Here is a 19,797-nt window from a genome sequence, read left to right on the forward strand (position 1 = left end):
GTTTATATTTTTACTATTAACATAAATCTGGGAGTTCCCTTCTTGGCTCAGCAGTTAACAAACCCGAATAGCACCCATGAAGATGTAGTTTCAACCCCTGGCCTCACTTAGTGGGTTAAGGATCTGGTATTGCCGTGAGCCATGGTGTAGGTTGCAGACATGGTTCAGATTCTGAATGGCTATTGCTGTGGCATAGGCTGGCAGCTGCTGCTCCAATTTGACCCCTAGCCTAGGAAACTCCATATGCCATGAGTGTGACCCTAAAATAGCAAAAAAGGAAAAAAAATCACACACACAAGGAAACTGCTTGTGACCCACTTTTTGCATATTTGTAGAAAATGCTCTGGAATAGCTTAAGTGCCATTAAAATTGTCTGCTTCTTAAAATAATTTACCTCTGAAAATGGCTGGCACTATTTCTGTGTTACATTTGCTTCTTTGCCTTTGAGGTGGCAATAGTTAATTTTGATTGTTGCATTTGTATAGAAAATTGTGTAGGACACAATTTTTATATTTTCAATGAGATTCTCTGTATCTGTGCTTCTTTTCTCATTTAATTCTTGCTGTTAAGTGTTTTTCACTCTTCTCTTTCATTACTTTCTGTGTATTTTTTTAGTAATTTATTGTCTATTTTTTAATTTCATAATACATTAATTTATGCTTTTATCTTTACTGATTTCCTCATTTTATTTTCCTTATATAAATCTTAAGGAAGTTCATTTATTTTTATTATTTCTTTTGAAATTAACATTTTTTGTTATACATTTTTCCTCTGACCATAGCTTCAGTTCCACCTTACAAGATTTAGAGTGAGTTTATTATTGTTATTGTCTAGATATTAATGTATGGCAGTTTTGATTTCCTCTCTGACATTAGAGTTCATCATAAGACTTTTTAAGTTGATAGCATTTATATGCTTGTGCTTATTTCAATTTAATTTATTAAATCTAACTTTTAAATTTTATCATTTATTTGTGCTAACGTTTTGTCCTTTTAAAAAATCTAATTGGAATTTCAAGGATTGAAGTCATATTAACGTCCTCCTTCTCATATGTACACACACACACACACACACACACACACACACACACTTTGGCGTAAGTGATTATGCTTGTGTGTATGTAAACAGGCAAGTGAATCATCATGTAAAGATTAACTACATGCCCTTGTACAGAATTATTACTACTTTAATTAGAGGACATACTATTTTTGTAGAATATTTAAAATATATTTTGAGTAGAATTATTGGAACTACCTTTTCTTTATGCATAGTTACCAGCATCATTTTATGAAATGTCTTCATTTGCATGTTAATTCATTCAATGAGTATTTACTGGGTGCCTTTGCTATGCAAGGTACACAAGATTAAGTGCAATGAGCAAATTGCATCCATTGGTTACTGGTAGTCCTTTAATGCCACAGATTCCACATCTGTGAGCTTTATTTGGTTTGAGAAGGTTGATTTTATCCATCATTCTACCGACTGGACATATTTATTGTCCTGCAACCCTCTGCATACATTGTTCCTTTGTCTTCTGTCATTTAATGTGCAAAGCTCCCTTTATCCTCTTTATGGTGACATTCTCCCTCAAAGTGGTCATGTGATATTTATTCATTCCAGAATTTCAATAATTTCACCAACTTGTGTCAATCTTGATTAATTTTTTATTATTTTTTCAAAAGCCAATGATACCTTGCCCAATATCCTTTTGATCCACCTGAAGATATATTTCAGTGCCGACAGTTCCCAGAATGTTTGCAGTTCCCTACCTCAAAAACCTAAATTTGCTTCTCCTCTTCCTGAAGGCCTTCTCCAGTATGGGATTCTTCTTGTCTGCCTGCCATGGTAACATGGCAGAATGGATGCCACCTTAGTCAAGTTCAACTTCAATAGCTAAATGCTCCAGCCTCCTGTTTTGCAGTAAGATTATTCTGAGGCGTATTGCACCTTGGGCTGCCAACCCACGTGTCCACAGTAGAAACCAGCCCATTAACACACCCTTTACTGCCTTTCTTCTTTTTAACCCCTCACTTTCCTCTCTCTCCCTCATCCCCTAAGATCAACTCTCCAACAAAATATGGGTACCCCAATTTTTGTCTTAAACTAAGCCAACATGGTACACACTTAACGATGTATATATTCCTCTACTCAGAAAAAAATATTTTATATTTTTCTCTCCCATAATGATTTTGGCTACTTTATTTAATAACCCCAATCTTCTTGCAAGCCCCCTAACTTCCACAGAGTACATTTTGTCTTTGTTTTCTCTTGGCCCATTTCCACGGCAATTTTAAAGGTTTTTTTCTCAAACTTGTTCTTACTATAATTGACTCTATTTTCTACAATTCAATTCTATACATTACTTCATTTGATGTGGTTTTAAATACTATAGTTCATCTGTTTTAGTTTCTTTCCTTAGTGCTGCCATTTTCCACTTCATCTCATGCTCTTAATTTAGTATCTCCTATGGGATAGCTTGCATTTTGTTCTCAGGTTGGATTCTTCAGGAAGCAGAGTCTGAGATGAAGTTTAGTGTGAAGGATGTTTATTAGGAAGTGATCTTGGGGTCCATATGTGTAAAGGGTAAAGGAATAAGTTGGGATTGGGGCAAAGGGAGAGCTCAGACTCCAGTGTAGTTCCAAGTGATAGCATATGCCAATCTCAAGGGGAGTTCTGGAGCAAAAATGACTCATTAGTGATGTTGTCTATGAGGCCAAAATGGCCAGGCCTTCCTAACCCTACCTTTGTTGGTTGGTGGATGTGACCACGCTGGGGAGGGTTTGAATTAGAGTTAGATGGGCTGCAGCTGGGACAGTCCCAGGCTGTCCACTCTTTGCTGTCGGCACTCCTATCAGACCCCAGGTTCTCCTGGGGAAGAACTGGCTGGCACACCTCTGAGTCCATCATTATTTAGTTTCCAATTAATTGATTCTGTTTTTTTGCATAAAATAACCTTATTTTTATCTTTTGTTTATTTTTTAAAAAAGTATTGAAGTATAGTTTTTTTACAATGTTGTGTTAGTTTCAGGGGTACAGCAAAGTGAATCACTTATACACATATCCATCCCTTCTCAGATTCTTTTCCCATATAGGTTATTACACAGTATTGAGCCAATTCCCCTGTGCTACACAGTAGGTCCTTGTTACTTACCTATTTCATACGTAGTAGTTTGTAAATGTTAACCCCAACCTCCTAATTTATCCCCTCCCTGCAACGTTTCCCCTTTGGTAACCATTAGTTTGATTTCAAAATCTTTGAGTCTCTTTCTGTGTTGAGGATTAATTCCTTTTGTATCAGTTTTTATTAGATTCCACGTATTAGTGACCTCATATGTTTGTCTTCCTTTGTCTGACTTAGTTCACTTAGCATGATAATTTCCAGGCCAATTACTGTGTTTTATTCATATCGAATTCATATTTATATTAATTTCTTGGAGAATTCAGTTCAGTATCTGCTGAAGATTTTCTTCATGTCTTTGATTATTTCAAGAATATCATTGTTCATCTTCACTATGAATTTTGTCTTCCTTTATCCTGGGAAGTGGCCTCTTTGGTGCCCTCTTTTACATGGATCATCTTTGCCTGTTACTCATTATAGAATGGATGGCTTTTTCTGAACCATCTCCTTCCTCAAGAACACTGTGAATGGAATTTCCTTCATTTGCTCTCCCTTCACCTGGGCACTGATTCCATCTCATTCTCTTAAAATTCACATGGAAGGGCTGGGTGCTGGTAGTGTGGAGTGGGTGGGCAGTCATTGGATATTAAGAGGGATGATGTGCTCCATGTGCGTAGTGAGTCAGAGCCACTTGCAACCAGCATCATGTCACTCGGACTCAGGGAGGCTGCGTGTTGACTTGGGTCCTACATGTCTCAAGCACTTGTCCTGCTATTTATTTAGTATCTGCATATTCACTCTTCAACTCTCAGTTCAAAAGATACTCCACAGGAAAATTGTCCCCAGGGACCTCTCTAACCAAGTGAACCTCCCTATTATAAATTCCGACAGAGGCCTTGATGGGAGGTGAAATAACTAGTTAAACTGACCTTTAACATATGACCTTAAATATAAGGCTGACTAGTTCACAGGACATGTCTGCCACACCTTCTATTTTACATGTTTTCACACGACTTAGCACAGTTCCCATTTTACAGGTCTTGGCATAATTTGGGTTTTTATTTTTCATTTTTTAAAGTTGTGTTGAAGTAGAGTTGGTTTACAATGTTGTGATAATTTCTGCTGCACAAGAAAGTGATTCAGCTGTACATTCTCTTTCAGATTATTTTCCCGCATAGACTATCATAGAATATTGGACAGAGTTCTCTGTGCTATACAACAGGTCCCCCACTGGCCAATAATTCCAGATATATAATTGCGATCAATCTACGTCTCTAGACATGACATGACAGACAAGATGGAATTTGCTCACCACTGCATCTCAGCACCTAGCACTGTGCCCTGATACTAGTTGGTACTCAGTAAATTTCAATTGAATATAATGTTGAGTAAATGAAGTATTTCTGAAAAATTGTTATTCCTACCAAAAGTTGGTTAGATTTCCATTTCCTTTTAATTTGTTACCAATGCTTGTGTGTCAGAGACTTTGAAATGAAAACGTTTTATTTTTTATTTTTTTAAAATTTATTTTGTCTTTTTGTCTTTTTAGGGCCACTCCCACAGCATATGGAGGTTCCCAGGCTAGGGGTCTAATCGGAGCTGTAGCTGCCAGCCTACACCAGAGCCACAGCAATGTGGGATCCAAGCCAAGTCTGTGACCTACACCACAGCTCATGGCAATGCCGCATCCTTAACCCACTGAGTAAGGCCAGGGATCGAACCCTCAACCTCATGATTCCTAGTCAGACTTGTTAACCACTGAGCTATGATGGGAACTCCCATGAAATGCAAATATGTTTTAAGTAAGGACATCATCAGATAGCTGAAGACCTGTGGTTCTCAATACTACTGTTGAAAAGAGGTAAAAAGCATAGTCCTTGGCTTTGAGAGGCTTTCAATTAGAGATAAAACATAATCCAGATGAACAACACATCCTAAGAAGAGCCCATTAGTACAAAACCCATACAATTCATGTGCATTCATCATTTTGGTGAATGTTTAAAGGGAGGGAATGCAAAAAATGTACTCATTCCTTATCCAGATTTTCAGGTTAGTAAGACAGAACTTGGACATTGTAACATCAAACTAGTTCACCATAAAAATGTCAGAGCGATCTTTCAAGTGATTGGAAGAGTATGCTTTTTTTGCCTTTTGTGTTTTATCTTATGGTGAAACATCCTAAAAATCACCCCAGAGGAATTAACCTTTTAAATTTCATGTTGTTATAAAAACAACATTCAGTATCTCCCAGCCTTCAAAGAGTTTTTATTGGTGATATTTGTGCTTTGTAAGAAAGCACAAACTAATTGCTTTCTTACCAATTTGCATGTTTTCAAAGCAAGGGCACATTTTTATGTGTTATAAAATCTGTGTCCAATATTCAGGAAGCTCGACTATCTTCACTATTTAAAATATATTTATGTTCTGGCAATCTGAAAAATATCTCATGTTGCCCATAAAGGTTTACAAATGCCAAATAACTTGAAATAGCTCCCTCCCCAAACAAACAAACAAACAAACAAAAACCGATGGACTTGTAAAGGTCTTTATTTGGTTCTTAAAAAAAAAAAATGCTTGATTCTCCTTCCCCTGGAAAATAATTGAATGTTCAGTTTATATGTTCTGATTATCAGTCCTTTTTTCCCCTGGAGCTCTTTTCCTTCTCAGACTATATCTTGGCTCCTTTTATTATCTCTTCAGTCTGAATATTGCAATTTCCATGGAAAGTGCTATTTTGTCCACAATGGCAAATTGCATACCCCTTTAAAAAACTAAAACTCCTTTAAAGAACTATAGCCCAAACATAAATGTCTTCCTTCTCTGATCAACACTCTTCTTAACAGAAACAGGAATTCACTCTCTGGAGTGAAAGGTTCACTGCCAGGTCATTAGTCATTCTGGTACTAGAAAATAACTAATGAGTATGAAATAGTTTCTGAAAAGTCTAAACGAGCCATTCTGTGACTTGTTATCTCTATGTCAAAGAACTCTTATCATTTCTTTAATTTTGAGCATAAAAATATTTGATAAATTGTCTTAATTTGCTAGGCTAACTTACAGAAAAAAATGTGTGTGTGTCTGTGTGTGTGTGTACACACACAAACCAGCCAGTTTCACATAGAGGGAAGCTGAGTCTCAAAGAGATAAAGGACTTATCCAAAATATAGGTCAAAAGTCTTAGTTGAAAGCAACAGAAACTAAATAGGACAAACTTGGGCAAAAGGGTATTGAGAAGCTCTCTGGACCTGTCAAAAGTCATGTTTTGAGGTAAATTGTTGGGGGGAAATACTCAAAATCATGTCACGGAACTGGTCCACTGGAGTGACTCCTGTGTCCCCTGTCAGGAAAATGTGACCTAGCTTGTGTTGGCAATACTGCCCACTGGACTCTGGGTAAGTCCCTCTAGATCACAACCATTCTAATCCCTAGAAATCTGATCCATGACAGCTGCCCCCCACTCCATCTTCAGTGAAACAAATTCTTTCTGGTTTCCAGCTCTTTGCATCTCTAGTTGTTGATTCAAAGTCTGGATCAGTCAAACCTGTTTGGCCCAGTCTGAGTTATACAATGGGGTTGTAAGGAAAGCTAGAAAAAAGGCTGGGAGGCAACGCTCTAGAATTTTCCATTTCTATAGTGAGAGGCAAGATTTGTCTAACAACATACCTTTGGGAATGTCATAGATATTGACTGCGAGTTAATATACTGCATGGGATTACATAGAAAGAAATGTTATCTCTCTTTCCCTCTCTCTCTTACTCTCTCTCTCTCTTCATATCTATAAACAGTTTGTAAGAGTAAGACATGCCACATAAAGAAATGTCCAAATTCACAAAGATTATTTGAAGGGTCTCTTAAAACTCTGAACATACCCATAGCCTTATGGTTGGGCTACCCTGACAATCACCATAAAGCTCCTTTATAAAATTGGAGAAGGAAAACCATTTTAGACCTGGCAATTCCAGCATGAAAACTGTTCACAACATCAGCAGCAAATACTAAACCAGATGACTCTGCAGGAAAAGAAATTCAAGAATGATGTAAGGATACAGAGAAGATGAGAACAAATTCATGTGGGAGAATCACCCCTTAAGGTACAGACATGAAATTTTCTGGGATGTTTCAGGAAGGAGAGAGGAGTGGGCTACACTGTGAGCTACAGCAGTGGCCTTGAGACCTCCTCCTGGAATATGTTATGTTGGCATGAGACAAGGCATAGGAATAGCGAAGGTAGGTTGTTCTGGCCTCTTTCTCACCCCTTCTCCCACTGCTCTCTACCCCTCACGGCTCTGTTCCAGGTCTTAGGCCTTTAACTCATGCATTTTCAGCCCCATGTAATTTTTCTTATCCTGTCTCCTTTGCCTTGAAGTGTTTTCCTCCGGTCCTTTGTACTTGAACTCCCACTGATCACTCAGCTTCCCACAGAAGACTTTGCTGACACACTCTAACCCCTCTTCTGGGGGAGCTGCCTTCAGGAGACCTAGAGCTGTGGGTTGTTTACACAAGTTGAGGAAGCAAAATGACAATTCATGTCATTATATTGTCCTTTCCAACTTGTCAATCATGTCAGAATAATTTTTGCCAAAGCTATCCTGAAGTTTTGCCAAGTTTTATGATTGAATGAGAGCAGGGACATTGGCTGATGGGCTAGAACACTGAAACAGGCTGGTTACATCATTTGGTGGAGAAGGCAGAACAGAATATGTGAATTCATCCAATAACTAGCTGCAGTGGGCAAACTAAAAGCCATAGAAATGGTACTAGGTTGGCAACATCAGGGTATGCATATGCTTTCTCTCCAATGCCCCATCTCATAACTTTTTAAATTGAAAAGGCAAAAACTGGAAAAGAAGCCTGGATACTCAAGGATATTGAAGGCTACCAATTTCAAAACTTTCCACACCACCCCCATAATAACATGAAGAATAAATAAAATGGAATATAACACACCTTCACCAATACTAAGTAATACAAATACATTATTAGATCTAAGAACATACCTGTGAGCATGAATAGTATAAAATGTTATATGTACTAAAAAAGAAGAAAAGGAAATGTCTTTAAAAGGTGGGAAAAGGAAGAGAAAAATGGGAGATCAAAATAAAATCACTGATTTCAAGTAATAAGTGGAACTAAAGAATACCTTTTATCTTTTTTTTTTGTCTTTTGTCTTTTGTCCTTTTTAGGGCTGCACCCATGGCCTGTGGAGGTTCCCAGGCTAGGGGTCTAATTGGAGCTGTAGCCACCAGCCTACTCCAGAGTGACGGCACCGCCAGATCTGAGCCATGTCTGTGAACTACACCACAGCTCATGGCAATGCCTGATCCTTAACCCACTGAGCGAGGCCAGGGATCAAACCTGCAACCTCATGTTTCCTAGTCAGATTTGTTTCCACTGCACCATGATGGGAACTTTGAGAATACCTTTTAAAACTAACTTGATAGTAAAAGGTTAAGGAAGAAAAATGAAATTGAAGACACTTATGAAAGAGGTGCCACGAGAACATAAACATAAGCCTGACTAAGTATCAAAAAAAAAAAAAAATGTAAGAACAAAGATGATATCCTTCACAAGGAAAACAAATAAATTATGAAAAAATATTTGTGATAGATTTGAGCCCAAACATCACAGCCATAGCAATAAAGACTAATTGGTCTACTTAATCTATTAGAAAAACATACTTTTCATGTTTCTAAAAAACCCAACTGTCATTGTGAAATAGTAAATATTACCCAACAGCTCAGCAGCGAAATACCATCAAAACAATAAAGGAATGTTAAGTAGCTGTGAATTTAAGATTGAGAATAATTCCTGTGAATTAAATGGTAAGGAGATTTCCAAGATGTACATAAATACAACCTTTTCTGCATGAAAAAATGTGAAATAAGGAAACATATTTATTACTTCTCTATACTCCACAACAAACTACCGTAAATTTAGCACTTTGAAACAACATGCATTTTGCTCTTTCTCTAAAAGATTCTGTGAGTCAGGAATCTGAGCACAGCTCAGCTGGTCCTCAGTTCAGGGTCTCAAGAGGCTTTAATCTAGTGTTTTCAGGGCTTCGTTCCTTTCTGAAGCTTGGAGCTTCGTTCCTATGGAGCTTCCAGGTTCACATCGTTGCCGGCAGAATTCAGTTCCTTCTGGTTGTGAGACTGAAGCCTTTGCTGGTGCTGCTCCCATCACCTAAAGGGCCCTTGATTCCTAGCCATGTGGTGCTCTCAAAGCTCTTCTCAAAATACTGCAGGAAGTTTCCCCAAAGTTGGCAGGAAAAACTCTCTTTCTCTCTCCAGGTCTATGTAACGTAATGAAATCAAGGGAGTGACTATCCCTCACCTATGCTATGATTTATTGACTAGAAGCAAGTCGAAGTGTCCACCTGCCCTTGGGACAGGGGATTACGGAAGGTGCGACTGACTCATTGGAGGCCTTCTTCAATTCTTCCTGTCACAACACATACGTCTGCTTAATCTTTAATAAGCATCACACACATACACAAAGAGAGAGAAGACAAACCAGAGACTGATGAAACTGGTTCTTTAAAAGAGGCACAGAAGGGAGAGAAATAGGTTAAGGGAATAAAAACGCAGAAGTACTTCTCTGAATACGTGTGTGTGTGTGTGTGTGTGTGTAAAACACGCATGGTATATATTATGTATTATGTATAATATAATATATACATGTCTGTTCTGTATTACTTTTAGAGCCATGATTAACTCATTCAAAAAATTAATCAGTGAGAATGAGGAATTAAATCTTGGAACCAGATGCAAGGAAATTCAAGTCTCAGTTATATTTCTTCTTTTATTGTGTGTGTTTTAGGGCTGAACCTGCAGCATATGGAGGTTCCCAGGCTAGGGGTCGAATCAGAGCTACAGCCATTGGCCAGTGCCACAGGCACACCAATGCCAGATCTGAGCCGTGTCTGTGACCTACACCACGGCTCACGGCAACGCCGGATCTTTAACTCACTGATCGAGGCCAGGGATCAAACCCACATCCTCATGGATACTAGTTGGGTTCATTAACCACTGGGCCATGAAGGGAACTCCAAGACTCAGTTATATTTCAAATGAATAATAAAACCACACTCGGGTCTGGAGGGACTAAGCCAAAAAAATTTGGAATTCACAAATTTTGATTATACACACTCAGTCAAAGGTAAAAGTACAGAGCACAAACAAACAAATCCTGAATTCTTGTTAGCAATTTTGCTTTTCATAATGGTGTGAGGAAAGCAATTCTGAAATTATTCTCAGTGTATCAGATTACTGAGGAAGGAATATATTGATACTGCTGAGAATCAAAGGGTTTTCTTTATGAAAGAAGTAAGATACACATATGAAATGAGACAAAGTATGGAAGAACTCCTTGGGGTTGAACTGGAATTGGAGGGAAATCTCCCAGGTCTGTCCACTGAACAGAACCAGACAAACGACATTCTAGGAGTAATGAAAGCAAATCCTGCTAAGTGCTTGGTTTTTAAATGGTTTTTCCACTAAGAGGAACCAGAGGCCTCTGAAGAAATAGCTGTTTCCAGGTTTGGGAAACAGAAAGTACAGGATGAACCTGGAACATCTTGTTTCACTAGAAAGTCAAAGAGTGCTCCAAGAAAGAAAAATAAAGCATGAGGACACTTCAAGAAGACATAGAGGTCATCTTGGAAAATCTTACACTGGCTGGTTCTGGGCATGAAAATAAACAAACCAGAAATGAAATATAACCCATGGATTAAAATAAAAATCAAAGAAATAAATAAAATAATAAGTGACAGATGATGGGTAACAGATGACAAGAAAAATTCCTTTTTATAGTCAACACCAATTAATAAGTACATAAAATGATCAAATTAGAAAATTACTAGTTTTTAGCTCTCATTGTACAAGTGAATCAGGAATGAATCATCAATAGTTACTAAATTTATCCATGATTTTTATGTGTACATATAGCCTCAATATAGATTTCAACAAATTATTTAACAAAAGAAATACTATTAATTCTACACTGAAGAAAATGGATAACACCTCTCACCATTAAGAGGCAAAATGTTATCATGTGCCACCAGATGTGATGTTCTAAGGACTCAATATTATTTATGTAGTTTGATTGATTGATTGATTGTCAAATAATCTGGAATATCCAATCCAATCAAGAAGAATCAGGCAACTCAAATTGTGAACCCACATACAGGATAACTGCCATGTTTCTTCAAAAATATCAAAGTCGTAAAAGACAAAGAAAGACAGAGGAACTGTTCCAGATTAAAGAAAGCTAAAAAAAAATTACGCATAATAAATGTACTATGTGATTTGGATCAGACACTAATTGAGCCAGGGTGGGGAGTAGGAGAAATGCTCTAAAAGACATCAGCGGAAAAATTCAAACAGTTGGAACGTGGACTGTAGATGAAATAAAGATTTGTAACATGTTAATTTCCTGAATTTTATAACTATCATATCTAGGTAAAAGAATATCCTTGTTCTTAGGAAATACTTAGAAGTCATTTACTCGGGTAATAAAATGACAATGGGTATAGAGATGGATGCAACCTATATTCTAATGGTTCAGAAAAAAAAATGACAAAAAAGATAGAAATGGGTAAGCGGATCTGGAAAATTTTAAGTGGGATGAGGGTTCTTTGCATATTCTTCCAAATGTTATAGAAGTAAAATCATTCCAAAATTAAAGGGTAAAAACAAAAGAAAATACAAGCAAAACAACCAAAAAGGAAAAAGAGCTGGAAAACAAGAGTGCCATCAGAGAAAGAGAAATAAAAACACATCTTGTAATATATATTGATAAAATAGTCTCATATATATATATTGTGAAAACAAAACAGAAACCTAGAGGAAAACTCAATCCAACGCAGGCATGGGAGAAACTTCTGCAACTGAAGGAAATGTGAAGCCAAGATGCAGTGGGATGAGCCAGCTCCCTGGGTATTGCCAAAACTGATTAGTCAGGAAGCAGCTTGTAGACCAGTTGGGTTCTCAGCCCTCTCCCATGGCAGATTTGTCCTTGGCATTGAAACTCAGATGAGGACAATGCATTTGAGTACAGGGGCCAAATTGGTAGAGGCAGTGCCCCGGTCAGCTGCTTGCATGCAAAAGCAAGTAGTCACCAAATCCAGGAGAACAGCAATCAGAGAGCCATGGCTTGTTATTGACTTACAAATCCTTGGAGCTTTCATTTATTAGTCAGAAGAAGATGCGCAAAAAGGTCATAAGGAACTCTCATAAAATGGCAAGCGACAAATCAACAATCCCAAACTATTTAAGGAAGGGAAAATATTATAAAATAAGTATGTTAAGTTCAACAAACAGAAAACTAAAATCTTGGGCATTTGATTTATGAAAGAAAAATAATATGGCTTAAATAGAGCTTTTTTATCTTAGAAGGATGATGAGATACAATCACTATAAATAAGAATAGGATGATATGGAAAAGAACCAATTAGAAATTACAACTATATGTAAAATAAATATATATGTATAAAACTGGAGCATATAGTTGAATAGCTTCAAAGAATAAAACATTTAAAACACAGATATTTAAATATTTAAAATATATCAGACATGGAAACAACCATCAACAGATGAATGGATAAAAAAGATTTGGTACATATATATAAATGGGATATTATTCACTCATAAAAAAGAGTGAAATGATGCCATTTGCAGCAACATGAATGGACCTAAAGATTCTCACACTAAGTGAAGTAAGTCAGACAGTGCCATACAAACATAATATGATATCACTTATATGTGGAATCTGAAAAAAAGGTTACAGATGAATTTATTTGAAGAACAAAAACCAACTCATAGACTTTGAAAACAAACTTATCGTTACCAAAGTGGACAGGTAGGGGTGAGGGATAGACTGTGGGTTTGGGACTGGCACATGTACACTAAGGTATATGGAATGATTGGCCAACAAGGATTTGCTTCTTGTATAGCATGGGGAACTCTACACAATATTCTGTGATAATCTGTATGGGAAAAAAATCTGAAAAAGAATGGATGTGAGTACATATATAACTGATCACTGTGTTGTACAGCAGAAATCTTCACAATATCATAAATCAACTATACACCAACAAAACTTTTAAAAAATATAAAAGAACTACTTAAAAACATGTTATTGACCAGGAAGATGAAAACGAAAGATTGCCCTATAATATAACGTACAAGGCAAATAGAAATTATAAATGGAAAAGTTAAGAATACAGTGTAGACCCAGAAACTCCAACAAAAAAATGATTATTCTGTCGTGGGATAATTAGAATAACCATCCCATCCATTACTAACTAGAGGGATTCTGGCACATAGAAGGCAGGTAAGAATAACAGCTGCCTTTACATTCTGCATAGGATCTATTTCAGCATCTCTTCTGCTCCATGGCACCCCTGCCTCTCCTGCTCTTCTGGTTGTAAGGGACCTCTCCCTCCACCTGCCCCACCCTCCTCTATCCTACAAGCCTATTCTTTGACTTCCTTCAGAGACTTGCTCAAACATCACATCCATGAGTCCATCTCTCACTAAAAATTACACCCTCACCCACCTGTTATGCTCTTTTCCCTGCTTTTTTTCTACTATACCATGTTCCCTATATTCACACACACACACACACATTTTATCTCTTATCCCTGGAATGTAAACTGCACAAAGGGAGAAATTTTGTCTATTTTGTCCACCTAGTCAAGAGCCTGGCCTGTAATAGGTAGAAAATAAATATTAATTGAATGAATGAATGACATATCAATGGATTCAAGCCCAACTAGTTTAGGAATATCACATCTAATCTCTTTGCCTCTCTATCTTATTAGTGGGCTACCAGCCAATGGGTAAGGAATAATAGCCATGGGAGTCGCCCAGTTATGGCCAGTAGTCTCTATGTCTATTGCATAACAAGTAGAAAACAAAACCCAGTGTCTGGGCCTCTCTAAGCAAGGTCACACTGGGCCCGAGCAAACCTTGAGACAGAGCCAGAGAAGATGCTCTCAGGGGAGAGAAAAAAGTAACCAGAAAAGTCACTCCCCTACCCACACACACTCTTTGCCTGCTGCACTCTCATCATTTCAAGAATTCGACTGTGGGTTTTAGCTTTCAGAATCTGCCAGGAGAGGCACCAAATAGAGATCACGGGAGGGAGAGAATCAGCAAGCCCACAGCTGTGACCCAGGATGGAAATCTGTGTTTCTGTGCAATCAGCCACATAAGGCAGGATCACCCAGTGAAGTTAATTGCCAGGCATTCTGGAGCTTCACCAGGGCTCTGCTTCTCACACTTCAGCAGGGGGTGAGGTAGCACAGCAGGGAAAAGCCCTAGACCTTCTGGGAGAAGAATAAGTATGTGCTCTGATCCTCATTCATTCATTGGCTGATGGTCTATTGCTTGCCCTCTCTGGACGTGAACTTCATTTACATTATAAGTTCCAATGGTTTAAAGCATGTTCATTATAACGTATTTTTTTTTCTTTTCTTTTTAGGGCCACACTACAGGCATATGGAAGTTCCTGGGCTAGGGGTTGAATCAGAGGTGCAGTTGCTGGCTTATGCCACAACCATAGTAATGCCAGATCTCAGCTGCATCTGCAACCTAGGCTGCAGTTTGCTGCAATACAGGGTCCTTGACCTACTGAACAAGGCCAGGGATCAAACCAGCATCCTCATGGATACTAGTCAGCTTCTTAAACTGCTGAGCCACAATGGGAACTCCTGCAAATTATAACATTATTTATGATAATTATTTCAGAAAATGGAAACAACAGTTCTATCATTCATCGGAGAGAGAGAATTTAAATTTATCTTATACAGTCAGTAAAGAGCAAATGGTTGAAGGGTATTTCCTGGCATGGGAAATGGTCATGATAAATTGGTGCATAAATGTTAATTTACTAAATAGTATGTTAGTATCAAACTTATTCTGTAAAAACAGAAAACATTATATTATACACAAAATAAAGTAATGAAAAGAAATACTTTAACATATTGCTAATACAATTTACTTTTGGATGGAAGACTTATTTTAGTCCTAGTGGAATCAGATTTTCTGCGTAATTTTTAGAAATTACGCAGAAAATAGGGAGTTCCCATCGTGGCTCAGTGGCTATCGAATACGACTAGGAAGCAGGAGGTTGAGGTTCGATCCCTGGCCTTGCTCAGCGGGTTAAGAGTCTCGTGCTGCCATGAGCTGTGGTGTAGATCACAGACATCGCTCAGATCCTGCGTTGCTGTGGCTCTGGCCTAGGCCTGCAGCTACAGCTACGATTAAAGCCCTAGCTTGGGAACCTCCATATGCCTCAGGAGCAGCCCTAGAAAAGGCAAAAAGACAAAAAAAAATTACTCAGAAAATAATTTGACTTTTTTATTTTTCAAAGTAATAAAAATTAAAATAATCATAACATCAAACAATTATATAATCCTGTGCACCAAGAACATTCAAACATATAATAGGTATTAACTCATTTAATCCTTATAAAAATTAGGTATAAATATTATTAGTGCTACTATATTCATTTTACAGAAGGGATAGAGAAAAACAAGATACAGCAGGTTTAAGTAGTAATTTGGCCAAGGTCTTATGATACGTAGGCATCACCTTTAAGAGGAGGGAACGCCAGTAAATATACTAATAAATAAAATCAGGTTTGGTTTCAAAAATCTCTCATCTTGATTGTTCCATCATCTAATGCTGAAGTCATGTAGAACTGGCTAGAAGGAATTGGTTTTACACTAGCCTCTAAGAGAAAAATTATTCAGAAAAATCTCTGATTCCTCTAAGACTGAAATAACAATTCCTGAGAATTTCAGGGCAAAGAAAGGGTCCATAGGAATAAATCCTTGAAACCCAAATGCACATTTATCAGCCAACAATATCTCTTTTACCATAAGTTTGAGCTAGTCAATATTATGGATCTCTGCATGGAATCTATGGCTCACTTGAGCTATAGGAACCCCCAAAATTGGCACTAAAATTTTTGAAAGGTTGGGATTATTCAAATTCCCATTTTTCAAGTCTAGATCACTCCCAGATCGCATCAATGTAAGTTTTGCCAATTCTGTGTAAGAGCTAAGATCACCTTGGATGCTAAATTTTAGATCCCATTAGGCCATGGAAATCAAGGGCAAAACCCACAGAGCTTTATCAATAATGTACATGATGCTATGCATTCCTATAGCCAAGTGTCTAAAATAAGAAACAGATATCTTTTAATCTAGAGGCTTCTGAGCTGTGGGAGGTTCCTAGGAGCTGCTACAGTTGGATGAGTTGGAGATTATGTGCTTCAATCAAAGCATTTTCACTGATACAAGAAATTTTAGTAAAGATTTTAATCTTGAGGTCTCTTTTAATAAACAGCATGATGACCAATGATCAAGTCTAAATTTCATTTGATGACAGCAGTATAAGGAACTAGCAAGGGAATTAAATTGTCCAAAGTCATGTGAATAGCGTGGTAGTATAGCACAGTAATACTACAGTATACTAAATCTAGCCCAGCTCTGCATAGTATGTACTAAATGCAATTACTATTATCATTTTGATTAATAATTATTCTTTGTTGCTATGAACATACAAGTATTTGACTCCCGGTCTAATTCTCCATTTGAGCATTCCTTGTGCCTCTCTCTCATTGCTCTTACAGCTGGGGTGTCAGTTGGGGAAGTCCAAATCTCACTCATTCTCCAAAGCCCAAATTCAATTTCCCTACCTCAAGGAGGAAATAACAACAATCTCCATAAGATTTTTTTTTTTCTTTTTTAGGGCTGTACCTATGTCACAGCTCACAGCAATACCAGATCCTTAACCCACTGAGCAAGGCCAGGGATTGAACCCGCATCCTCATGGATCCTAGTCGGGTTCGTTAACCACTGAGCCACAAAGGAAACACCAGCAATTTTTGTTTATAAAATATTTAACATATATCTGGCACTCTTCTAAGGACTTTACATGTATTAAGTCATTACACTTTATAAAAATTCAAGTAGGTTCTGTAATTATCATTATAATTTAAAATGAGGAAATTGAAACAAAATTTAAGTAACTTGCAAAATGGAAATGGTTAAGAGAGTAGGGAAGGGTATTTTGATGTATATAATAACAACAATAAAAAATTACTCAGGAACTACAAGAATCTATCAAACCTAATTTATAATAGGTACTCAATAAGTACTTATTGAGCTAATGGATGTTATAGGAAAAAGTTGCAAAATAACTTAGCTATAATCCTGGGCAGAGGCACAATAAAGGAAATTACAGCATGTAGAAAGGTTTATGCTAAAGAATAATTTCAGCTCGGCTAGATTCCCATAACATCTCCAGGGCCAAGGCACACCCTTGAAGCTTGCCTAAGGAGAACTCAGATATTTTATGGTACCATCCAACCTGTGTTCCAAAACATCTTGCCCCTGAACCACTGGTATCTCCCAAACCTGCAGCAACAATGGGCAGTCATTGCTGCCCATATATTTCACCAAGATTCAGAAACCCTGTGAGACTCAGAGGCATCTCTCTCTTACTCTGATTAGCCATAGATCTACCTTAACTTACCTTTCAAGCTGGCAAACAAAAACCTCAAAAATCACCCTGTTATTTAAAGACTTTTTTTTTAAGTAGGAAAAAAAATGGTATACAGAAAGAAAATCAGGAAAATAGAATCAATTATTAAAGACTATGCAAACACTCATCCTATTAAGTTTAAACATTCTCCTACAGAGAAGCAGGAGAAAGAATTCTGATCCAAATTGCCTACCTAGTAAGGCCAGCTCAAATGATTTTTTCCTATGTTAAGACTCAATTCAAACTGCTTCTTTATCCATAAGTTTCTTATCTCTCTGAAATCAAATTGACCACAATTTGAATTGCATAGTGTTAGCAATTTGCTTATTTTTTATGCTAAGGAAGTTTTTCTTACTGTGTGTGTGTGTGTGTGTGTGTGTGTGTGTGTGTGCATGTGTTCTTAACTGCTGAAAACTAGAAAGCCTATCTTCTGAGAATCTGCTGCTGTTCCTCCCATACCACACACATGAAGCTAGACAGCCCCCAAAACCATCCACTGCAACTATAGGTATTCCATCAATGAGGAACTTTGAAATCTTGGTTTATCTCGCAACAAAAAAAATCATTAGAGTTGCTTCCACAAAGGAGGAAAAGGTCACACATTCCTGTCTCACAGCTTTGAATTACACTTCATTGTCTACTTCCACAAATGGATGGAGGTGGGACCATTGAGAGACGAAGGAGGAAGAAGAGGAGGAGGGAGAGAAGCAGCAGCAGGACATTGCAAACCGAGCCAAGGACTTGGTGGTGACGCTCAGGACATGGAGCCTCATGAACTGCTTTCGGGATCTCTTCCTGAAACGTGTCCTAAGACTCAAAAATCTGACTTCACCATAAGCTAAACATGCGACTATAGAAGCCAAAGAGGTAGAGGAAAATAAAACAAAATAAAACAAAACTTTCTAAAGGAAGTATATAAACACTAGAATTATGGCAAGGAAGGAGTATAGAGATTTTGAGTCACAGAAATCTGGATCACTTCAATGATCTCTGCTTCAAACTCTTGCTTTAAAATTGACTTTAAAATATTCATCTTTTGGAACTCTTGAGAGGGTGAAATGGATAAGATCTAAAAAAGTATCTCCACTAGCAGGTGTTCCAAAAATGCTACTTTCTTTCTCTCTCTTCCTTCTAAGTCAGAGGTTCAACATTTATCCAGGAGGTTGAGACACTGATTTCACAAAAGCCAGATTGTTTCTTACCTTTTCATGGTGGTTTTTTTTTTTTTTTCAATGTACACCTGCCAGGAGCATCTTTGGTTATCAAGGCTAAAATATTTAAATGAATGCTCACCTGACATTCGACTTGTATTCTACACTGAGTTCTTCCTCTCAGCAATCCTCACTTATTCAGTGACTCAAGAACTTCTCTGAGGGAGGCAAGGAATCCTAACTGCTCCCTCCATATTGGCAAGCTGACTCTTAGCCTTTAGATCATTGATAGAAATCACTTGACTTTTCCCAGGGAAGTCTACTTTAACCTCCTCTTGAGAAAGGTCTCTCGGGCTCATTTCTAGCCTCTTCAAAATGTAAACTCTGCAAGGCAGTGAATTTTCCTTTACGTGTTTCCTAATGTGCCATGTTGCCTACTCGGCCATGGATATAATAACTATTTAAGAATTGCATCTGGCAGTGCCACTGGGGGAAAATATAGCTACGATCTCCTAATCCGTACTCCACCAGCTCATAAGCCCCACACTGGCGCTTTTATCACCCTCTTAAGCCCCTAATAACCCAACTCCCACCTTCCTAATCAAATGTGCTATTCTTTGGCCACTGCAAGTATTCATATTTTATTCATCCAACTGTGAGTTTGCTGCATAGACAGCTAATGCTGCAACTCATTTTTTTATTTGTATGCCCAAGAGCTTCAAGCAATGGAGACTTTTCTTCCATTTCCAAAATCAAATAAAATCACAATGGGCCAGATTCCCCTCCTGTCTCTGAACCCACTGGAAAAATCTTACCTGGGAAGCCCTGGATTTATAGCATTATATTTATCCAACATACAGTAAAGAATGATACTTTCTATCAGAGATATATGAATATTTTGTGTTCCATGGCACATCCGTATATTTCAGAAACTTGCATTTAATGAGGCTTGGGACTTTGCCATCCTCAGGAT

This window comes from Phacochoerus africanus, chromosome 5 (genome assembly GCF_016906955.1).
Source record: "Phacochoerus africanus isolate WHEZ1 chromosome 5, ROS_Pafr_v1, whole genome shotgun sequence".
Classification (NCBI taxonomy): Eukaryota; Metazoa; Chordata; class Mammalia; order Artiodactyla; family Suidae; genus Phacochoerus; species Phacochoerus africanus.